At 43.0% G+C, this 21,539-nt stretch overlaps 1 long non-coding RNA gene across 2 annotated transcripts in view; it reads left to right on the forward strand.

The window, feature by feature from the left end:
- Nucleotides 1-8,983: 8,983 nt before the first annotated feature.
- Nucleotides 8,984-21,539, forward strand: part of LOC141999814 (uncharacterized) — a 50,231-nt gene continuing 37,675 nt past the window's right edge. Inside the window, exon 1 of one of the 2 annotated variants that reach the window (XR_012642084.1) lies at nt 8,984-9,257. This is a non-coding gene — a long non-coding RNA (uncharacterized LOC141999814). The remainder of the gene's footprint in view (nt 9,258-21,539) is intronic. The other variant, XR_012642085.1, reaches the window with a different exon arrangement.

Below are 21,539 nucleotides of genomic sequence, written 5' to 3' on the forward strand. Positions count from 1 at the left end.
CCCAGAGGGAATGGACAGAGCAGGTGATCACTGAGTGATCCCTCCCCTGTCGCCCAGTCCCAGCTTTTGGCAAACAGAGGCTAGGGACACCATTCCTGCCCATCCTGGCTAATAGCCATTGTTGGACCTCTCCTCCATGAATTTATCTAGTTCTTTTTTTATCCCTGTTATAGTCTTGGCCTTCACAACATCCTCTGGCAAAGAGTTCCACAGGTTGACTGTGTGTTGTGTGAAGAAATACGCCCTTTTGTTTTCAACCTACTGCCTATTGATTTCATTTGGTGACCCCTAGCTGTAGCTCACAAAAGCTTATGCTCAAATAAATTTGTTAGTCTCTAAAGTGCCATAAGTCCTCCTTTTCTTTTTCCTAGTTCCTGTGTTATGAGTAACACTTCTTTATGTACACTTCCTTATGTACTTTCCCCACACCAGTCATGATTTTATAGACCTCTATCATATCCCTCCTTAGTCATCTATTTTCCAAGCTGAAAAGTCCCCATCTTATTAATCTCTCCTCATATGGAAGCTGTTCCGTACCCCTACTTATTTTTGTTGCCATTTTCCAAACCTTTTCCAGTTCCAATATATCTTTTTTGAGATGGGGCGACCACATCTGTGTGCAGTATTCAAGATGTGGGAATATCATGGATTTATATAGAGGGAATATGATTTTTTTTGTCTTATTATCTCTCCCTTTCTTAATGATTCCCAACATTCTGTTTGCTTTTTTGACTGCCACTGCACATTGAGTGGATTTTTTCAGAGAACTATCCACAAGGGTTCCAAGATCTCTCTCTCTCAGCACTATTAAATTTCATCCAGTTTTCAAGGTCCTCCAGATTTTCTTGTATAATATTCCAATCCTCCTCCATTTTGGCAATACCTTCCAACTTTGTGTCATCTGCAAATTTTATTAGCACACTCCCACTTATTGTGCCAAAGTCATGAATGAAAGTGTCAAATAAGACTTGCCCCAAGACTGATCCCTGAGGAACTCCATTAGTAACCTCCCTCCAGCCTGACAGTTCACCTTTCAGTATGGCCTATTGTAGTTCCCCTTCAAGCAGTTCCTTATCCACCTTTCAAAACTCATATTAATCACCATCCTCTCCAATTTAACTAATTTATCATGTGGAACTATATCAAGTACCTTACTGAAATCCAGGTAGATCTGATCTATTGTATTTCCTTTGTCTAAAAAAACCCAGTTATCTTCTCAAAGAGATTAGCTTGGTCCAGCGTGATCTACCATTTGTAAAACCATGTATTTTATCCCAGTTTCTCTTGACCTCTATGCCCTTAACTACTTTCTCTTTCAAAATTTTGTTCCAGGATCTTGAGGTCAAATTAACGGGCCTGTTGTTTCCAAGATCACTTTTTTCCCCTTTCTTAAAAGTAGGTACTATATTAGGAATTCTCTGGTCATGGAATAGCACCCCCAAGCTTACGGATTCATTAAAAAACACCTCCCTCTTGCTCTGTTCTCTTCCCTTCTCTCCCTGCCCACCCCAAATGTGCTCTGAATCATTCCAATCATTTTAAACTATCTTTAGTATTTGTCGTCTCCTCCTTCCATGTTCCAAACTCCCATTGCAATCAGTAGGGAATATGCATGTGCAAGGATGGCAGCAACGGGCCCTCTGGGTTTTCTTTGCTTGTCCTCAACACTGTTCTCCCTCAGTCCATTTCCAAGGGCCTGAAACTCTCCTCACAGATGAAAACAAGGGAAGTGGGGTCTTATTGTACACTGTAAAATACAAGCAACTCCCATTGTCTTTCATTGGAATGGAAATTCTGTGGCAAGAGAATAAGACGCAAGGCTACAAGTCAGTGCAGAAACAGAATCTTTCTGTCCTCTCTCTGCATATTTCGCCTTTTCTTGCAACTATCTCTGCTTATTTCTTCTCTCCCTTATCTATTCTATGTTTTGCCCCTGCTAGATCATCCCTTTCAGGCCCTGATTCATTCAGCCTCAGCCACTACTATGTTCCATCCTTGCTTGGTTCTCCCTGCTCATTTCACTCCCTCCTGTATAACTGACACTTTTTGGGGGGCGGGGGGGAAGACGGGGAATCCTGCCATGCAGTCTTGGATTCCTTGCTGCTGTATCTCCCACTGGAGCTGCTTACAAACAGCCTGCCAGCGTGCAGGTCACGCCCTGAGCATCTCTGTATGGCCACGGTTCTGGTTCAGCAACTCTGATGCCAGAAGCCTGTCAGCAAACACCAGCCACATTCTGGCTCCCACCACCCTTGGTTATTACAGGGTGGCAACAATACACTCCCAGGCCTGAATTTCCCCCCAAAAACAACTCTCCTGGCCAGTTCAGATACTTTTAGGCCTGTTGTCCCTGTAAGGGAACAATGAAGTAACTTGCCATCTTAGGTAGTTATCCACCACGTTCAAAACACTGGATTAATTTTCATTAAAGAACAAAACATTATTTCTTTGTAGTTAAATAGCTTCAGTGAGTACAAGTATTAAAATAAAAAATGGTTACAAGAAAAATAAAGACAAAATGCTTTCTAGTACTGAACTTAACAGACTGGACTTGGTTGAAAGTGAAATTCTTACCACAGTTTCCAAGTATTGTTGCTGACCAAGTTTCAGGTCAGGATCTGCCCCCAAGGCCATTGGCTGTTTCTTTTGTCATCTTAGTTGGAAAAGAGAGATGGATAGGGAAAGAGAACTTCGGGTGTTTTTGCCCCTCACATTTATAGTTCCATTATGCTTTGAAATGCATTTTCCAGAGATCAAAGTAGCTCATCTTAATTAATTAGCCTCTTACAGTTTTTATGGCAACTTTCACCTTCTCTCTCTCTCTCTCTCTGTGTATATATACATATATATAATCGTCTTACTATATGTTCCATTCTATGCATCCGATGAAGTGGGCTGTAGCACACAAAATATGCTTTAATAAATGTGTTTAGTCTCTAAGGTGCCACAAGTCCTCCTGTTCCATTTTCCAGAGAGTGACCCTTAGGTAAAGTTCTCTCCAACAGAGAGCAAGGAGACATGGAGTTTGGTGAGGAAGAGGTGTTATGCTATTGCTTTTCACCTGTGCATGCTAAAATGCAGATTGTGTTTCTTTCTTTGCTCTCTTGCTGTCTGAGTTTATATGCAAACGGAGGTAAACACACATCCCTTTAAGACATGTTTGCTTGACCAGTTCCATGTGAGTTTGAATGTGTGCTTTTAACATCATACAGGGGGATTTCATAACTTTACACACAATGTTGCTACATACATTTCACCATGATACTACTGACCAGAGAATTATTTAGTTTTCAAATGATACCTTGTGGCATATTTTGTACAAAGATTATAACGATAGTGCATGGGGTGTGAATACAGGGGTGCATTCAGGCATAGTAACATAGAAGGAGGAGCACATGTTCAGTCATGCAGACAGAGAGCAACCAGGTAGTTTCTGCATGCAATTCATTAAAGCTAGATAACTGATGGGGAAAAGAGCCAGATAAGATAAAGAAGCTGTGGGTTCCAGGTGAATAACACCACTTACGTAACAGTTTCCATACACAGTGCTTCACAAAGAGAAATACATATAATTACCCCCATTTTACAGATGAAGAAACACAGGCATAGCAGGGAAAGGTCACATAGAAGAACCAGGAATTGAGCACAGCTCCCTCAACTCCTAGACTAATGCCCTAATGACTGGATCGTGCTGGCAGCCTTAAAGCAAAGTTTGCTCCTTTCCATACATCAACCCATCCAGATCAGCAGGACGGTCTCCTCCTTTCTCCAAAGGGCTTCAGTGCCTCCACTCATCTGTGTGGGGTCAGGGCTGGTCTATGCTTTGTTAGTGGTCTCAAAATATTTTACCATCCAATTAATACAAATGTCACTGTTCAAAATAAAAGAGCACAATCTAATACAGTAGTTTCTTTTGGGCATCTCCAAGTCAAGAAAGAGAAATGGGGAAAAGATCCAGAAATATGTAACAAAAATCAATGAAGGCTGGGAGAGAATGAAAGAAATTTGCTCCTTGGCTAAAAGACAAAAAGAGGATCCTGGGAACTACAGGCCAGTCAGCCTCACCTCAGTCCCTGGAAAAATCATGGAGCAGGTCCTCAAAGAATCAATCCTGAAGCACTTACATGAGAGGAAAGTGATCAGGAACAGTCAGCATGGATTCACCAAGGGAAGGTCATGCCTGACTAATCTAATCGCCTTTTATGATGAGATTACTGGTTCTGTGGATGAAGGGAAAGCAGTGGATGTATTGTTTCTTGACTTTAGCAAAGCTTTTGACACGGTCTCCCACAGTATTCTTGTCAGCAAGTTAAGGAAGTATGGGCTAGATGAATGCACTATAAGGTGGGTAGAAAGCTGGCTAGATTGTCGGGCTCAACGGGTAGTGATCAATGGCTCCATGTCTAGTTGGCAGCCGGTGTCAAGTGGAGTGCCCCAGGGGTCGGTCCTGGGGCCGGTTTTGTTCAATATCTTCATAAATGATCTGGAGGATGGTGTGGATTGCACTCTCAGCAAATTTGCAGATGATACTAAACTGGGAGGAGTGGTAGATACGCTGGAGGGGAGGGATAGGATACAGAAGGACCTAGACAAATTGGAGGATTGGGCCAAAAGAAATCTGATGAGGTTCAATAAGGATAAGTGCAGGGTCCTGCACTTAGGATGGAAGAATCCAATGCACCGCTACAGACTAGGGACCGAATGGCTAGGCAGCAGTTCTGCGGAAAAGGACCTAGGGGTGACAGTGGACGAGAAGCTGGATATGAGTCAACAGTGTGCCCTTGTTGCCAAGAAGGCCAATGGCATTTTGGGATGTATAAGTAGGGGCATAGCGAGCAGATCGAGGGATGTGATCGTTCCCCTCTATTCGACACTGGTGAGGCCTCATCTGGAGTACTGTGTCCAGTTTTGGGCCCCCCACTACAAGAAGGATGTGGATAAATTGGAGAGAGTCCAGCGAAGGGCAACAAAAATGATTAGGGGTCTAGAGCACATGACTTATGAAGAGAGGCTGAGGGAGCTGGGATTGTTTAGTCTGCAGAAGAGAAGAATGAGGGGGGATTTGATAGCTGCTTTCAACTACCTGAAAGGGGGTTCCAAAGAGGATGGCTCTAGACTGTTCTCAATGGTAGCAGATGACAGAACGAGGAGTAATGGTCTCAAGTTGCAATGGGGGAGGTTTAGATTGGATATTAGGAAAAACTTTTTCACTAAGACGGTGGTGAAACACTGGAATGCGTTACCTAGGGAGGTGGTAGAATCTCCTTCCTTAGAGGTTTTTAAGGTCAGGCTTGACAAAGGCCTGGCTGGGATGATTTAACTGGGAATTGGTCCTGCTTTGAGCAGGGGGTTGGACTAGATGACCTTCTGGGGTCCCTTCCAACCCTGATATTCTATGATTCTATGATTCTATGACAGTTGTTTGATAATTGGTTACAACTAGTGGAAGGATAGTCTTAAAGTGGGGTAGTGGGGCCCAGTGGATAGAGCACACTGGCCTGGGACTGGGTAAATATAGGTTCCATTATCAGCTCTACCATTGGCCTGCAGGGTAACCTGGAGCAAGTCACTTTCCTTCGTTGTTCCTCAATGTCTCCATCTGTAATATGGGCATAATGACACACCTCTTTTGTAAAGTGCTTTGACAAGTGCATACAAGGTGGTGGTGTTGTTTGTTATTAAAACAAAGGTAGAGCAGGTAGGGGATTGGCAGATCAGGTTCTTATTACATGCTATCTGAGCCTTTCCACCTACAACATCAGTCATTTAGCTTAATCAGTGTTACATGTAGCTTTCTAAGGGTTGGTTTATACAGTGTTTGTACACCTACATAAATATATATCTTTACAAACGGATATAGTGAGCGGCACAGCCCCTGGGCGTGGATGTAGTTATACTGGGATAAAGGTACTTATGTGGGAATAAGCCTCAGGGCCTTTGAAAATCCTACTAAGTTACTGCGTGCATCTTTAGGTGCATAAATACCTTTACAAATCTGTCCCCCAGTCTCTCTGTGCCTCAGTTTCTCATCTTCCAAATGGGGGATAAAAATACTTCCTATAGAATATCAGGGTTGGAAGGGACCTCAGGAGGTCATCTAGTCCAACCCCCTGCTCAAAGCAGGACCAATCCCCAACTAAATCATCCCAGCCAGGGCTTTGTCAAGCCTGACCTTAAAAACCTCAAAGGAAGGAGATTCTACCACCTCCCTAGGTAACGCATTCCAGTTTTTCACCACCCTCCTAGTGAAAAAGTTTTTTCCTACTATCCAACCTAAACCTCCCCAACTGCAACTTGAGACCATTACTACTTGTTCTGCCACCACTGAGAACAGTCTAGATCCATCATCTTTGGAACCCCCTTTCAGGTAGTTGAAAGCAGCTATCAAATCCCCCCTCATTCTTCTGTAGACTAAACAATCCCAGTTCCCTCAGCCACTCCTCATAAGTCATGTGTTCCAGTCCCCTAATCATTTTTGTTGCCCTCCGTTGGACTCTTTCCAATTTTTCCACATCCTTCTTGTAGTGTGGGGCCCAAAACTGGACACAGTACTCCAGATGAGGCCTCACCAATGTCGAATAGAGGGGAACGATCACGTCCCTCGATCTGCTGGCAATGCCCCTACTTTTACATCCCAAAATGTGGTTAGCTTTCTTGGCAACAAGGGCACACTGTTGACTCATATCCGGCTTCTCGTCCACTGTAACCCCTAGGTCCTTTTCTGCAGAACTGCTGCCTAGCCATTGGCTCCCTAGTCTATAGCGGTGCATGGGATTCTTCCATCCTAAGTGCAGGACTCTGCACTTGTCCTTGCTGAACCTCATCAGATTTCTTTTGGCCCAATCCTCCAATTTGTCGAGGTCCCTCTGTATCCTATCCCTACCCTCCAGCGTATTTACCTCTCCTCCCAGTTTAGTGTCATCTGCAAACTTGCTGAGGGTGCAATCCACGCCATCCTCCAGATCGTTTATGAAGATATTGAACAAAACCGGCCCCAGAACCGATCCTTGGGGCACTCCGCTTGATACCGACTGCCAATTAGACATGGAGCCATTCATCAGTACCCGCTGAGCCCGACGATCTAGCCAGCTTTCTATCCACCTTATATTTCATTCATCTAGCCCTTACTTCTTTAACTTGCTGGCAAGAATACTGTGGGAGACCGTGTCAAAAGCTTTGCTAAAGTCAAGGAACAACACGTCCACTGCTTCCTCTTCATCCACAGAGCCAGTTATTTCATCATAGAAGGCAATTAGATTAGTCAGGCATGACTTGCCCTTGGTGAATCCATGGTGACTGTTCCTGATCACTTTCCTCTCCTCTAAGTGCTTCAGAATTGATTCCTTGAGGACCTGCTCCATGATTTTTCCAGGGACTGAGGTGAGGCTGACTGGCCTGTAGTTCCCAGGATCCTCCTCCTTCCCTTTTTTAAAGATGGGCACTACATTAGCCTTTTTCCAGTTGTCCGGGACTTCCCCTGATCGCCATGAGTTTTCAAAGATAATGGCCAATGGCTCTGCAATCACATCCGCCAACTCCTTTAGCACTCTCGGATGTAGTGCATCCGGCCCCATGGACTTGTGCTCATCCAGCTTTTCTACATAGTCCCGAACCACTTCTTTCTCCACAGAGGGCTGGTCACCTCCTCCCCATGCTGTGCTGCCCAGTGCAGTAGTCTGGGAGCTGACCTTGTTCGTGAAGACAGAGGCAAAAAAAGCATTGAGTACATTAGCTTTTTCCACATCCTCTGTCACTAGGTTGCCTCCCTCGTTCAGCAAGGGGCCCACACTTTCCTTGACTTTCTTCTTGTTGCTAACATACCTGAAGAAACCCTTCTTGTTACTCTTAACATCTCTTGCTAGCTGCAACTCCAGATGTGATTTGGCCTTCCTGATTCCACTCCTGCATGCCTGAACAATATTTTTATACTCCACCCTGTTCATTTGTCCAATCTTCCACTTCTTGTAAGCTTCTTTTTTGTGTTTAAGATCAGCAAGGATTTCACTGTTAAGCCAAGCTGGTCGCCTGCCATATTTACTATTCTTTCTACACATCGGGATGGTTTGTCCCTGTAACCTCAATAAGAATTCTTTAAAATACAGCCAGCTCTCCTGGACTCCTTTCCCCCTCATGTTATTCTCCCAGGGGATTCTGCCCATCAGTTTCCTGAGGGAGTCAAAGTCTGCTTTTCTGAAGTCCAGGGTCCGTATTCTGCTGCTCTCCTTTCTTCCTTGTGTCAGGATCCTGAACTCGACCATCTCATGGTCACTGCCTCCCAGGTTCCCATCCACTTTTGCTTCCCCTACTAATTCTTCCCAGTTTGTGAGCAGTAGGTCAAGAAGAGCTCTGTCCCTAGTTGGTTCCTCCAGCACTTGCACCAGGAAATTGTCCCCTACACTTTCCAAAAACTTCTTGGATTGTCTGTGCACTGCTGTATTGCTCTCCCAGCAGATATCAGGGTGATTGAAGTCTCCCATGAGAACCAGGGCCTGCGATCTAGTAACTTCCGTGAGTTGCCAGAAGAAAGCCTCATCCCCCTGGTCCGGTGGTCTATAGCAGACTCCCACCACAACATCACCCTTGTTGCTCACACTTCTAAACTTAATCCAGAGACTCTCAGGTTTTTCTGCAATTTTATACCGGAGCTCTGAGCAGTCATACTGCTCTCTTACATACAAAGCAACTCCCCCACCTTTTCTGCCCTGCCTGTTCTTCCTGAAAGGTTTATATCTATCCATGACAGTATTCCAGTCATGTGAGTTATCCCACCAAGTCTCTGTTATTCCAATCCCATCATAATTCCTTGACTGTGCCAGGACTTCCAGTTCTCCCTGCTAGTTTCCCAGGCTTCTTGCATTTGTGTATAGGCACTTAAGATAACTCGCTGATGGTCTCGCTTTCTCAGTATGAGGCAGGAGACCGCCCCTCTTGCGTTCTCCTGCTCGTACTTCCTCCCGGTATCCCACGTCCCCACTTACCTCAGGGCTTTGGTCTCCTTCCTCGGTGAACCTAGTTTAAAGCCCTCCTCACTAGGTTAGCCTCTCTTGCTATTTAGATTGAAAGGCTATTAGGTCAGGGATTGGCTTACTGTATTTATACAGAACCTGGCAGAAAGCGACCTCAGTCTCAGATGATGCTATTGAAATCCAAAGAATAATTATGGGTGTCTATATTAAGCAGAGGGAAGAATGGCTATCCTAGAAGAATGCCATGAATTGAGGCCAGCATACCAAGGAGAAACTTCCTGATAATTGAAGGTAAATTAAACTGTGGGGTCATTTTCTTTGGGAAGTGGTGGAACCCTCACTACTGGAGTTAATCAAAGTCTTAGCTTAGCAATTGTCGACATCACCATAAACTGCACTAATCACTGGCAGCCTGAGCCAAATTCAAGCAAACTTTGCAGCTTTAGCAACCAGCTATACAGATGTCTTTTCTGATTTACATTAATTAGTTTGTTCCATGTGGTTAAGGTTCTAGGTTATGGAATTTTGCCCATTATTGATCAGTTTCTAAGTTTATTATGCTAATAGGACTCTAATTACATTTAGTGATGTGGTCTTTGTTTTAAACAGCTGCCAGAAGAAACTGTGCTCGTCTGATCTGTAAATTCTTATTAGTAATCTTTATTTTGGAAATGGAAGTGTACATGGGACCATAGCACACTGTGGGCGACTTTGTTTTCTTCAGTTGCTGTGAATTGGCATAGCTCTGTCATGGGGTTTGGTTTTTTTAATTAGAACTGGTTAAGAATTTTTTTACATGAAATTTTTTTACAAAGGTGAATTCAATTTGTCATTTTTAGTTTTTACACTAAAAACCCTGATCTTAAAGGATTATTACAAAAAGCTGTAACCCATTAACTGCACGCTCCCCCCTCTTTTTTTGTCCTATGACTGAAAAGGTATTAATGGGCCACTTCACCTTGAATGGTCTCTTAGAATGTATTAATTACTAATGCTACACACTCTGTTCCACTTTGTATTTACCTGTGACCAGAGGCACCGATTTTCTAATGTGCCATGGAGTGCTCGACCCCTGCTCTGCCCCAGGCCCCACCCCCATTCCACCTCTTCCCCTATTCCCCCCCTCCCCAGAGCACCCACAGAGTCGGCACCTATGTCTGTGACCTTTCCCAGACCTCAAGAAGAGCAATGTGTAGCTGAAAGCTTGTGTCTTTCACCAACAGAAGTGGTCCAATAAAAGATATTTACCTCACCTACCTTGTCTCTTTTCACCTGCATTATTTTGTTTTGTTGGGAGGGAGGCAAAATTTCCCATTTACTTGAAAGTCGTCCACTTTCTGTAGTTTTTTTTTTTTTAAAAAAGATGCAAATGTTTTGATTAGCCCTTAATGTTCTCTGGCCCACTTTACAGAAAGCTCAGCCCAGCCAAGAAGGTTGGGAGCTTTAATCTGCTCCAGGAATCTTACACACATTGCATTCGGTCATCACTCTGTGCTGCTTAAGTGTTTTCAGCTTGTCTTACTAAGAACTGGCAAAGCCAGCAGACAAAAGCATAACAAGAGCCACTGGGGGAAAGCTGAAGCTAGAAAAATTCAGACTAGAAATCAGGCAAGAACTTTTAACAGTGAGGGTAATAGACCACAGAAAAAAATTACACAGGGTTATAGCGCAGTTTTCATCCTGTCTCTTTAAAAACTGTAGGGGAGGCTGTGAGGTCAAGTGTCTGCAGTACCTCTGTAGGGGTCAGGAGAACTTGGTTCTATTCCCAGTTCGGCTGCTGGGTGACCTGGAGCAAGTTACTTCACCGCCTTATCCCTCAATTTCCCTATCTGTAAAATGTGGCTAGTAATGATGCCCAGTTGGCTTATAAAGTTGCTTTGAGGTCTATGGACAAGAAGTGCTAAGTAAGAGCTAGTATTTTTAAAAGAAGCTTTATTGCTCATCTCAAACGTATGGTTTTGATGACGGAATGTTTGGGGACAGTTAGTTTTATGGCTTTTGATTGGCAGGAAGTCAGATTAGATGATCACGATGGTTCCATCTGGCTTTAGAATCTGAGTTTAGCCCGAAAGAGATTCAACTGCCCCACCCCCAGCTAGTTTCTTTATTTAAAACAAGAAGTGGTTGAAGAGTGTAACCGAGAAAGGAATATGACCCAAAGTGTCTAATTTCCTTTTTAGAATGTTGTAAACCAGGAGTAACTGCAGTGGAATTACACTGGTGTAAAACAAACATGAGAATTAAGTCCTAAATATGTTTCATGTTGTATCTTTCTATCTCCCTCCAGCTTGTTTTATCTCCACCACTGTAGGGTGCCTTAGATGATAACAGGTTGCATATAAGCTGTGCCTGCTGCATGCTAAGTATGTCCCTCTGTATGCTGTCCATAATGGACCAGCACTCCGGCCCCATAGTTTGACATATCAGAGTTTGCGTCATCTGCATGTTCCCTTGGTTGAACAATTTCAACCAACTCTATTCATTGCAGTTTTCCCTCATAAAATGCTGATTCAGCTAAACTGAAATGTTTGATGGGACGGTGTTGGTTTTTTTGGTCTAAAATTTCAACAAAAAGGAATTTCATTTTAATAAAGGTGAAGCTTTGCTTTACATTTTTTGTTTCTACTTGTCTTGTTTTAATATAATGATAGAAATTTAGGGCTGGAAGAGACTTTGAAGTCAGGTCCAGCCCCCTGTGTTGAGGCAAGACCAAGTAAACCTAGACCATCCCTGACAGGTGTTCTTTAAAACCGCCAATGATGGGGATTCCACAACCTCCCTTGGATGCCTGTTCCAGAGCTTAACTACCCATAAAGTTAGAAAGTTTTTCTTAATATCTAACCTAAATCTCCTTTACTGCAGATTAAACCCATTACTTCTTGTCCTGCCTTCGGTGGACACGGAGAACAATTGTTCTCCATCCTCTTTAGAACAGCTCTTAGGGTTAGGGCAGCCCTTCACATATTTTGAAGACCACCAGGTCTTTTATCATGACTAAACATGCCCAGTTTTTTAGCCTTTCCTCAAAGTCAGACTCTCTCCAATTTGTCCACATCTTTCCTAAAGTATGGTACCCAGAAATGGACACAATATTCCAGCTGAGTCCTCACCAGTGCCAAATTGTCATAAATATAAAGGGAAGGGTAACCACCTTTCTGTATACAGTGCTATAAAATCCCTCCTGGCCAGAGGCAAAATCCTTTCACCTGTAAAGGGTTAAGAAGCTAAGGTATCATCACTGGCACCTAACCCAAAATGACCAATGAGGGGACAAGATCCTTTCAAATCTGGAGTGGGGGGTGGAACAAAGGGTCTGTCTGTGTGATGCTTTTGTCAGGAACAGATCAGGAATGCAGCCTTAGAACTCCTGTAAAGTTAGTAAGTAATCTAGCTAGAACATGCGTTAGATTTTCTTTTGTTTAATGGCTGGTAAAATAAGCTGTGTTTTTTTGTAGCTTAAGGTTTTGCCTAGAGGGATTCTCTGTTTTGAATCTGATTACCCTGTAAGGTATTTAACATCCTGATTTTACAGAGGGGATTCTTTTACCTTTTCTTTAATTAAAATTCTTCTTTTAAGAACCTGATTGATTTTTCATTGTTCTTAAGATCCAAGGGTTTGGGTCTGTGTTCACCTGTACCAACTGGTGAGGATTTTTATGAAGCCTTCCCCAGGAAAGGGGGTGTAGGGCTTGAGGGGATATTTTGGGGGAAGATGTCTCCAAGTGGTCCCTTTCCCTGTTCTTTGTTTAAAACGTTTGGTGGTGGCAGCATACGGTTCAAGGACAAGGCAAAGTTTGTACCTTGAGGAAGTTTTTAACCTAAGCTGGTAAGAATAAGCTTAGGGGGTCTTCATGCAGGTCCCCACATCTGTACCCTAGAGTTCAGAGTGGGGAAGGAACCTTGACACAAGTAGAGCAGCTCCTGTGTCTGTATCACACTCCTGTTACTACCTGCCAGAATATTAGTGGTTTTTACAATTGCGTCACATTGATTCATGTTCAACTTGTCATCCACTATAACCCGCAGATTTTTTCAGCGATACTACCCCTTAGCCAAGTATATTTCATTTTGTAGTTATGTATTTCTTTTCTCTTCCTAAGCGTAGTACAGTGTGTGTGTGTGTGTGTGTGTGTACAATTTGATAAGATTGTTTGGACACTTCCAAAACAATTTTTTTCAGGATTTTTGTTTTGCAGCATTTTTTTTTAAACTTGTTTCAGAGTAACAGCCGTGTTAGTCTGTATTCACAAAAAGAAAAGGAGGACTTGTGGCATCTTAGAGACTAACCAATTTATTTGAGCATAAGCTTTCGTGAGCTACAGCTCACTTCATCGGATATGAAGTGAGCTGTAGCTCACGAAAGCTTATGCTCAAATAAGTTGGTTAGTCTCTAAGGTGCCACAAGTACTCCTTTTCTTTTTTTAAACTGTGACTTTCCATTCCAATTCAGGATGAAAGGAAACTTCAAAATGTTGACAGTTTCTCGCAGAATGAACATTGTTAGTTTTGATCAGCTCTAGCAAAGACAAAGCAGGAAGTTGGAGGGTGTCTTAACAATCACACTTTCCAAGGGGTAAAAGAGGGTGTTGTTTTGGAGTACAACTTGTATTGCACAAGAAGATCTACACATATGTTCCATATGCCCCAATTCTGCTGGCACAGAGACTGCTGTTGCAATGTTCTCCTACGTAATAGCTGAAGTTTGTACTCATGGAAAAGGGAATATCTGAAAATTAGAAACAGAAGTTCAAGCCTTTCTATGCAAGAACTGCTGTGATTGGCGTGCAGTCAGCATCCCTTTGTGAAATCAACGTCTCAGTCTTTGCACGCTTGCTCTCTTTAGGCAACTGCTTCGCTTTTCCAAAGGTAATTTATGAATTCTAACTCTCATAAACACCAGTGTAAACTTAGGAGCAATTTCACTGATTCAGTGACTCCAAATTTATACCAAGGTAACTGAAAGCAGAATTAGGCCCAAAATATTCACCTATATAGCACTTTTCATTTATATATAGTACCTCTGGACTTTTACAGAATCTATAGACAGCCAGCATTCTGGCCTCTCATGCATTCATGTGGGAGGACATGGATTTTTAATGATCTAAGAGTCGGTAAGAAATATCTAGGGCCAGGCTCTGGGATATGGCCCAGGGACTCTCAGTGCCCATCTAGTGAGCAGTATGTGTCCAGAAATGGTTTATGCTCCCTTGGAATTGTCAGGATCTTAGGGCTTGCCTACACTACAGGGACTATACTGGCATAGCTATGGGGCCATAGCTATGCTGGCATAACCTTATAGTGTAAACCAGGGGTCGGCAACCTTTAGCACGCGGCCCATCAGGGTAATCTGCTGGCGGGCCGCGAGACGCTTTGTTTACGTTGACTGTCCACAGGCATGGCCCCCTGCAGCTCCAAGAGGCCGTGGTTTGCAGTTCCCAGCCAATGGAAGCTGCGGGAAGCAGATGAATAAATTGAGTTCCATACAGCGTATTCTGTGTGTGTATGTGGTGTTAAACATCGTATAGCTCCCCTCCAGTAGGGTTTGCTTTAGTATCTTTGGACAAAATATGCCTTTCCTGGTTGTTCAATGTGGTGGTTGCATAACTCGTCACTCTCCTCCCCAGAGCTGTGGAATGGAAGGCATTCTGTGAATGTAAAGGATGATTATTGAATCGAATCTGGCTCTCAGTCACACTGCGACATGTGTACCAATCGTTGAGCTTTTCTGGCCTGCTCTATACTAACAATTTCCATAAAAATGGAAATGTTTCAGAAATATTTTTGCACTCTATCCCATTTTCCAACCAGGTATGGGAATTCCGTTTTACTTGATATTGGTAACAGAGCTCACCTTAAAAATATATACAGTGGTCACCAGCAAAAAAAAAAAAAAAAAAAAGATATTTACCAAGAACGACCAACTAATAACTGAGATCAGTTTGTTTCCATGGTAAGCAGAAACCATAGCATCACCGATACTGTTGGCAAATATTGACCTTTTAGTGGTGACCACTTGCTGGACCAGTGAAGTATCTTTCCAGTTGGCAGCATGCCTGAGAGTGGTGGGATAAAGCTGGCTAATACAATACACCGCAGCTTCTGTCAGTCACTGATTTTTGATGAACGCAAGTTCCTTGTTTGGCTATTGTAGTAGAGCGGGTTGAGTGGTGGTGCAATTTTCATTGCACTGATCTGGAGGTTTTGAAAAGGAACAATTTTTAATTTTTCCCCCCACGTTTTTTAACAGAAACTTGAAAAGGCGGGAGGGCTGGGGAGGCAAAGAAAAGGAAAACAAAACAAAAATAAACTTCCCCTTAAAATTTCTTTTTGAATCTTATTTTCAGTTTTCCTTCCCCTCTCCAACTTTCTCTCCTCTTCCCTCCACATTGCCACTGATACAGAAGGGTGAGAAAGCGGGGACAAGGAAAGAAAATAATATTCAAGCAAAGATCTAAAAAGGAAAAGAAATAAACAAGACAATTGTTTGATTTTGGAAAAAAAAGAAAACTTAAAACAAAGTCATGATATTCTTTCGAAAAGTTCCAATTCTTGCTGATAAAAATGCTCATTCAGGTTGACAAGCTCTATTTTATTGTGTGGGTTATGAGTACAACATTGTAGGGAAAATACACAACGATGTATATGGACTTTACAAAAATTGAATTTTCAGAGCCTGTCTCATGTCCTGTTACAAGGAAATGGAAGTTCCATAGCCTCTCCCTTACTACTTCCCCCCTCCACCCTCCACACACACACACTCCCACACAAGCTTTCTTGTTAAGCCAACTATAAAATGTCTGGGAAGAAAAGTGAGATAAGCCCACTGTGCTTACATGGAGAAACTGGTGTATACCTCCAAAGTGATAGAACTAGCTAGGAATGTGGTGGGTGTTACAAACTATATCAGGTTTGAAGTTCACAAGAAAACCGAGGAATGTTTAAAATAAACTTCCTGTTGGTTATCTGGGCAGGAAAGAAAGAGAGCATGTCTGAGTAATCAGGGATGGATAATGGTGTCAAGTGGACAGGAAGGAAAAAAAATCACAAGCATCTTGTAAGTCCTTATTATGGGCAAGTTTAAACCCGCCTTTCATGGGTAGCTGAGAGGCCTGTCTATTGGAAAACTAGGACGCCACTTGTAAAGCTTGTCTTGGGTACTAAGATGTTAGCACTTAGTCCACACCCATTGAAGTCAGTGGCGAGACTCTCTTTCACTTAGAAGGACTTAAATCAGGCCCTTATCGAACTGACTAGTTGGCAGCCGGTGTCAAGTGGAGTGCCCCAGGGGTCGGTCCTGGGGTCGGTTTTGTTCAATATCTTCATAAATGATCTGGAGGATGGTGTGGATTGCACTCTCAGCAAAGTTGCGGATGATACTAAACTGGGAGGAGTGGTAGATACGCTGGAGGGCAGAGATAGGATACAGAGGGACCTAGACAAATTGGAGGATTGGGCCAAAAGAAACCTAATGAGGTTCAATAAGGATAAGTGCAGGGTCCTGCACTTAGGACGGAAGAACCCAATGCACAGCTACAGACTAGGGACCGAATGGCTAGGCAGCAGTTCTGCGGAAAAGGACCTAGGGGTTACAGTGGACAAGAAGCTGGATATGAGTCAGCAGTGTGCCCTTGTTGCCAAGAAGGCCAATGGCATTTTGGGATGTATAAGTAGGGGCATAGCGAGCAGATCGAGGGACGTGATCGTTCCCCTCTATTCGACATTGGTGAGGCCTCATCTGGAGTACTGTGTCCAGTTTTGGGCCCCGCACTACAAGAAGGATGTGGATAAATTGGAGAGAGTCCAGCGAAGGGCAACAAAAATGATTAGGGGTCTGGAACACATGACTTATGAGGAGAGGCTGAGGGAACTGGGATTGTTTAGTCTGCAGAAGAGAAGAATGAGGGGGGATTTGATAGCTGCTTTCAACTACCTGAGAGGTGGTTCCAGAGAGGATGGTTCTAGACTATTCTCAGTGGTAGAAGAGGACAGGACAAGGAGTAATGGTCTCAAGTTGCAGTGGGGAGGTTTAGATTGGATATTAGGAAAAACTTTTTCACTAGGAGGGTGGTGAAACACTGGAATGCGTTACCTAGGGAGGTGGTAGAATCTCCTTCCTTGGAAGTTTTTAAGGTCAGGCTTGACAAAGCCTTGGCTGGGATGATTTGATTGGGGATTGGTCCTGCTTTGAGCAGGGGGTTGGACTAGATGACCTCCTGAGGTCCCTTCCAACCCTGATATTCTATGATTCTATGATTCTATGAATTAAAGTATGCATGTGCAAATGAGAATTAATTGCCTTATCGCTACACTGTGATAACAGATAGGTTCATCAAAGAGATAAACACTCTCTACCATAGGCACTGACTCTCTAGTAATTTGGGGGAAACAATTAGTAGGGTGCTTAGCACCCACCAGCAGCCAGCTGCCGCCTCCCACCCAGCGCCTCCCGTCCACCGGAAGCCCTGTCAATCAACTCCTCCCCCTCCCTCCCAGTACCTTCTGCCTGCCACGATCAGCTGTTCCGCAGCATGCCAGATAAATAATTCCTTCAATAATAACCTCTGTTCCATGACATCTGCGTGTCTCAATTGGACCTTTTCTGTCCCATCTCCCCAAATATATATTTTTTCAGGGGTCATGACACAAATACACCCATTGCTTAAATCAAACACACTTGTGCCATTAGGGGCTAAATACTGTATTATACATTGCCCACTTGAATGGTTTAGATGACATCCCTCTAAAGACCAAGTTAGCTGTGGGCATACCCATTTATTTTCCCCCGCTCCTCACAATGTTTTATCAATTCCACTAATTTAGAGCGCCCCCCCCCCTCCTGGATCAAGTGTGTTCCACTTATTTCTAATTTTCCGTTAATAATCTTCAGCAGCACCCAGGCCATTGCCGCTCTTTTCTTTTTTCCAGTGTGACATGATAGCATCCTTCCCTTCCAATCCCCTTTTAGCTTGGTTTGATTCCAATTAAACCTAAGGTGTTTCTTCCATCCTATAATTTTTCCATATATGGGAGTCTTTGAACCATTAAAAGGGCCATTGCCCATTATTCAGTATATTGACTATTCTCTGTATATACTGTATCCCATAAGCTTGAATCATTTCATTATTCAGTATATTGACTATTCTCTCTATATACTGTATCCCATAAGCTTGAATCATTTCTAACACAGTCTTGTTATTAATTTCTGACACGCTCCATAAACTTGCATTTAAAGATGTTTCCAAGGCTTGTATCTGTTTTAATTGGAACATTACATTCCTTATTCCTTGCTCTGATAATGTGCTGAATGTTAGGATATAGATATTCAGGCCTGTCTGCAAAAGCCTGTACTTTAAGAATTTAGGGGTATTCTTATCACTTGGCTAGTTCTAGAGGTATAAAAGAAAGAATCAAAATCACTGTCTGCTGGTGTAAGGGCCTTCTCTTACTGTGACAGTTTGAGGCCCTGTGCTTAGGCTAAGGCCTTTGGCTAAGCAGCAGAGGCAGCCATAAGCCAGGAAGCGAACAGTCACATCCTCACATTCCAAACTAGTCATGTTGAAAGAAGGTGCTATTGGGCTGTTAGGAATACAATCCTGTCCTGAATACAATCCTGTCCTGATAATGCCTATCACCTCCAGAGAAAGGGAAGTGCCTAGAAAATGTAAAAGGAAACTTAGTTTGATAGCATCCTGTCTGGCAAGAACTCACTTATCAATAGCTGGGATGTGAAATCCTCGCTTCTGTATTGTTTTGTCATTAGAGTTCCAACTTTGCTATTGTTTGTCTGTATAATCTCTGTCTGGTTCTGTGATTGTTTCTGTCTGCTGTATAATTAATTTTGCTGGGTGTAATCTAATTAAGGTGGTGGGATATAATTGGTTAGCTAATCATGTTACAATATGTTAGGATTGGTTAGTTAAATTTCAGTAGAATGATTGGTTAAGGTATAGCTAAGAATATTACTATATAAATTAGGGGCAAACAGGAAGTAAGTTGGGATTCGAAAATAAGGAAAAAGGAACTTGTATTTAAGCTTGCTGGAAGTTCACCCCAATAAACATCGAATTGTTTGCACCTTCGGACTTCGGGTATTGTTGCTCTCTGTTCATGCGAGAAGGACCAGGGAAGTGGGAGAGTGAAGGAATAAGCTCTCTAACACTGAAATTTTGTTTTACATGCATTCGTATGGTTCCCAAAACCTCACCCAAGACATTTTCCCTCCTAACATCTCAATATCAAATGAATTCAACACCCCAACCTCTGCACCAAGGCCACCCACAATAAATTATCCTATACCTCTTTGACTTCGACCCATTGTTGTTGCCATGCTAGTAACAGAGGCAAACATATTCGTAGCTCTACACGCGGGCAGAGTCTGCTCCCCAATATTCCATTCCCAGCTCTGATGCCGCAGAGCCTAGCCTGTGTCCCCCTTCCATCATTCTCTTTTCCAGTTCTCTATTTTGTTTTTCCAGGTGTTCCAACGGAGTCTGCATTGCTTGTGCTTGCCTGACTTCCTTCTCTAAACTTCCCTGGCAGAATTTAGAACTTTCTTGCAGGGTCTGTAGCCCTGTACATGCCTCCCTCTTGTATTCAATTACCTTTTACGTAGCCTGCCACAACAACCATGTCACAGCTGCCTGCTTCTTGCTGGCATTAGGCTTGTACAGCTGTACATACTTCTCAAACATGTTTTCTAATGTATCAGTTATCACATCAGGTTCCACTGCATCCTCCATCCAAGGCAGTTCCCAAATGCAATAATCTCCTTCTCTAACATAGAAAGGGCTTTAACTTTAATCCACTGGGGTGCTTCCTCTACCCCTTTACTCTTTGTTAAACATTATCTCAATAACCCCCCGCAGTATCTCCCCACATGCTCTCACTCACTTATACTTAATGTAGCATGTTCCCAAAACTCCACGCAGTATCTCCCCATCTGTACTTTTAATCTCACAAATCCCACAAATAAGGAGTCACCCTTTAGACTCCCCCAACACTGTGAGACCCCGTCTCACAATCCAGCACTCCTTATATCTCTCCCCCTAGCCCATCCCCCTTCCCCCCCCCCCACAATTCTCCACTGTGTCCAGTATCTGTCCGCATTCTCCTCCAAATGTTAGACTCTGATAGAGGCCTACAGGATGGGGGAGCAGGCAGATACCGGACACAGTGTTGGCATATAATATTCTAAATATTTTTATTGATTACAGTATAAATCCCATTCACTCCACATTCACACTCCTTTCATTCTACACCAGAATCTGAACATCCAAATGAAATCCCAATGGCCAGTCGAAATTCAGTCCGATCACAAGGTCTGGGGAGCTGGTGTTACACACTTTTTCTTTTTCAGAGCTCTGGATCAATGTCTAACTCCAAATTTCAGATATGTCAGGCAATTATTTATAGACCAGTTTGTTGCATCCTCAACTTTGTTTCTGTTTACAAAGCCTTTCACCCATAACTCCAGGCAAACAGTTATGGGCAGTCCACCATAATCCAAAAGGTTCCATTTCCCCCAATTTTTGCGTAACTGCACAGCTGGTGTTATTCCCTTCTCTGCTAATTCTTCATATTCCCCATAGACATAAAAGTTGGTTTTGCAGATCACTCATAACCTTGAATGCTTGCTTCAGCTGTCAGCATGCAACTCACGTGCTCATGTCAAACATACAGCATTTATACTAGGCCCATATGGCCTATAGCATATAGCGTACATCACAACACAAACACTTCCATGCTGCAAGCTCTGCTGCTCCTTCTACATTCCATGCAAGTTGCTGCAGCCTAGGCTTTGGTATTATGTCACTTAACTGCATTGTTGTTGTCGTCTTATCCTATTGGCTGAGGAAAATCTGAGCATGTGGTCAACTGGGATGTCACGGTGATGGAATTTATGACCCAAATGCTGGTCTATGCTCCACTACTTCCTTTACTACTTTTGAACCATTCTTGGCCTGAATTCTGTCCCATGGAAGCCAAAAGCACACTGGACTTCAAGGAATGCAGAAAGAGGCCTGTTTGTTTTTGCACAGGGCTAAATCCTGGACCCATTGAAGCCAATGCTGAAATTCCTGTTGATTTCACTAGGGTCTGACTTTTTTTTAAAGAAAGCATCATTGATGCATTGAACGAGAATGAAGCCAAATACAATAGGAAAGAGATTATTATCTGTCCTACAGACTTAAGCAAAAACAAAGGAAACAATAAAGTGTAATGTACAATGCAATGGTCAAATCTTTGCCTTTCAATTTTAATGAAAATTTAGCATAATTAAATGTGAAGTGGGTGCCTTGTTATTGCTCTGGTCCTTTTGATTAAGAGGCAGGGTGCTATCTGCTTATTACTTCCTGGACCCTCTGAGTTGGGGAGGAGCTAAAGGGTGACTTTTCAGGCTGTATGCACTGAATTGATGGAATATCGGAGGCAGTGGATCTCGTACATCCTGGACATGTCTATGTGCATGGGGGAAAAAGGAATGAAAACGATCCTTTATTGTGACAGCATGGTTGTAAGGATATGTGGAACGTTTATTTAAATCTGTAGCAGGAAGCCAGGCCAAAGGGGGAA

The sequence above is a fragment of the Natator depressus genome, chromosome 16 (assembly GCF_965152275.1).
Source record: "Natator depressus isolate rNatDep1 chromosome 16, rNatDep2.hap1, whole genome shotgun sequence".
Classification (NCBI taxonomy): Eukaryota; Metazoa; Chordata; order Testudines; family Cheloniidae; genus Natator; species Natator depressus.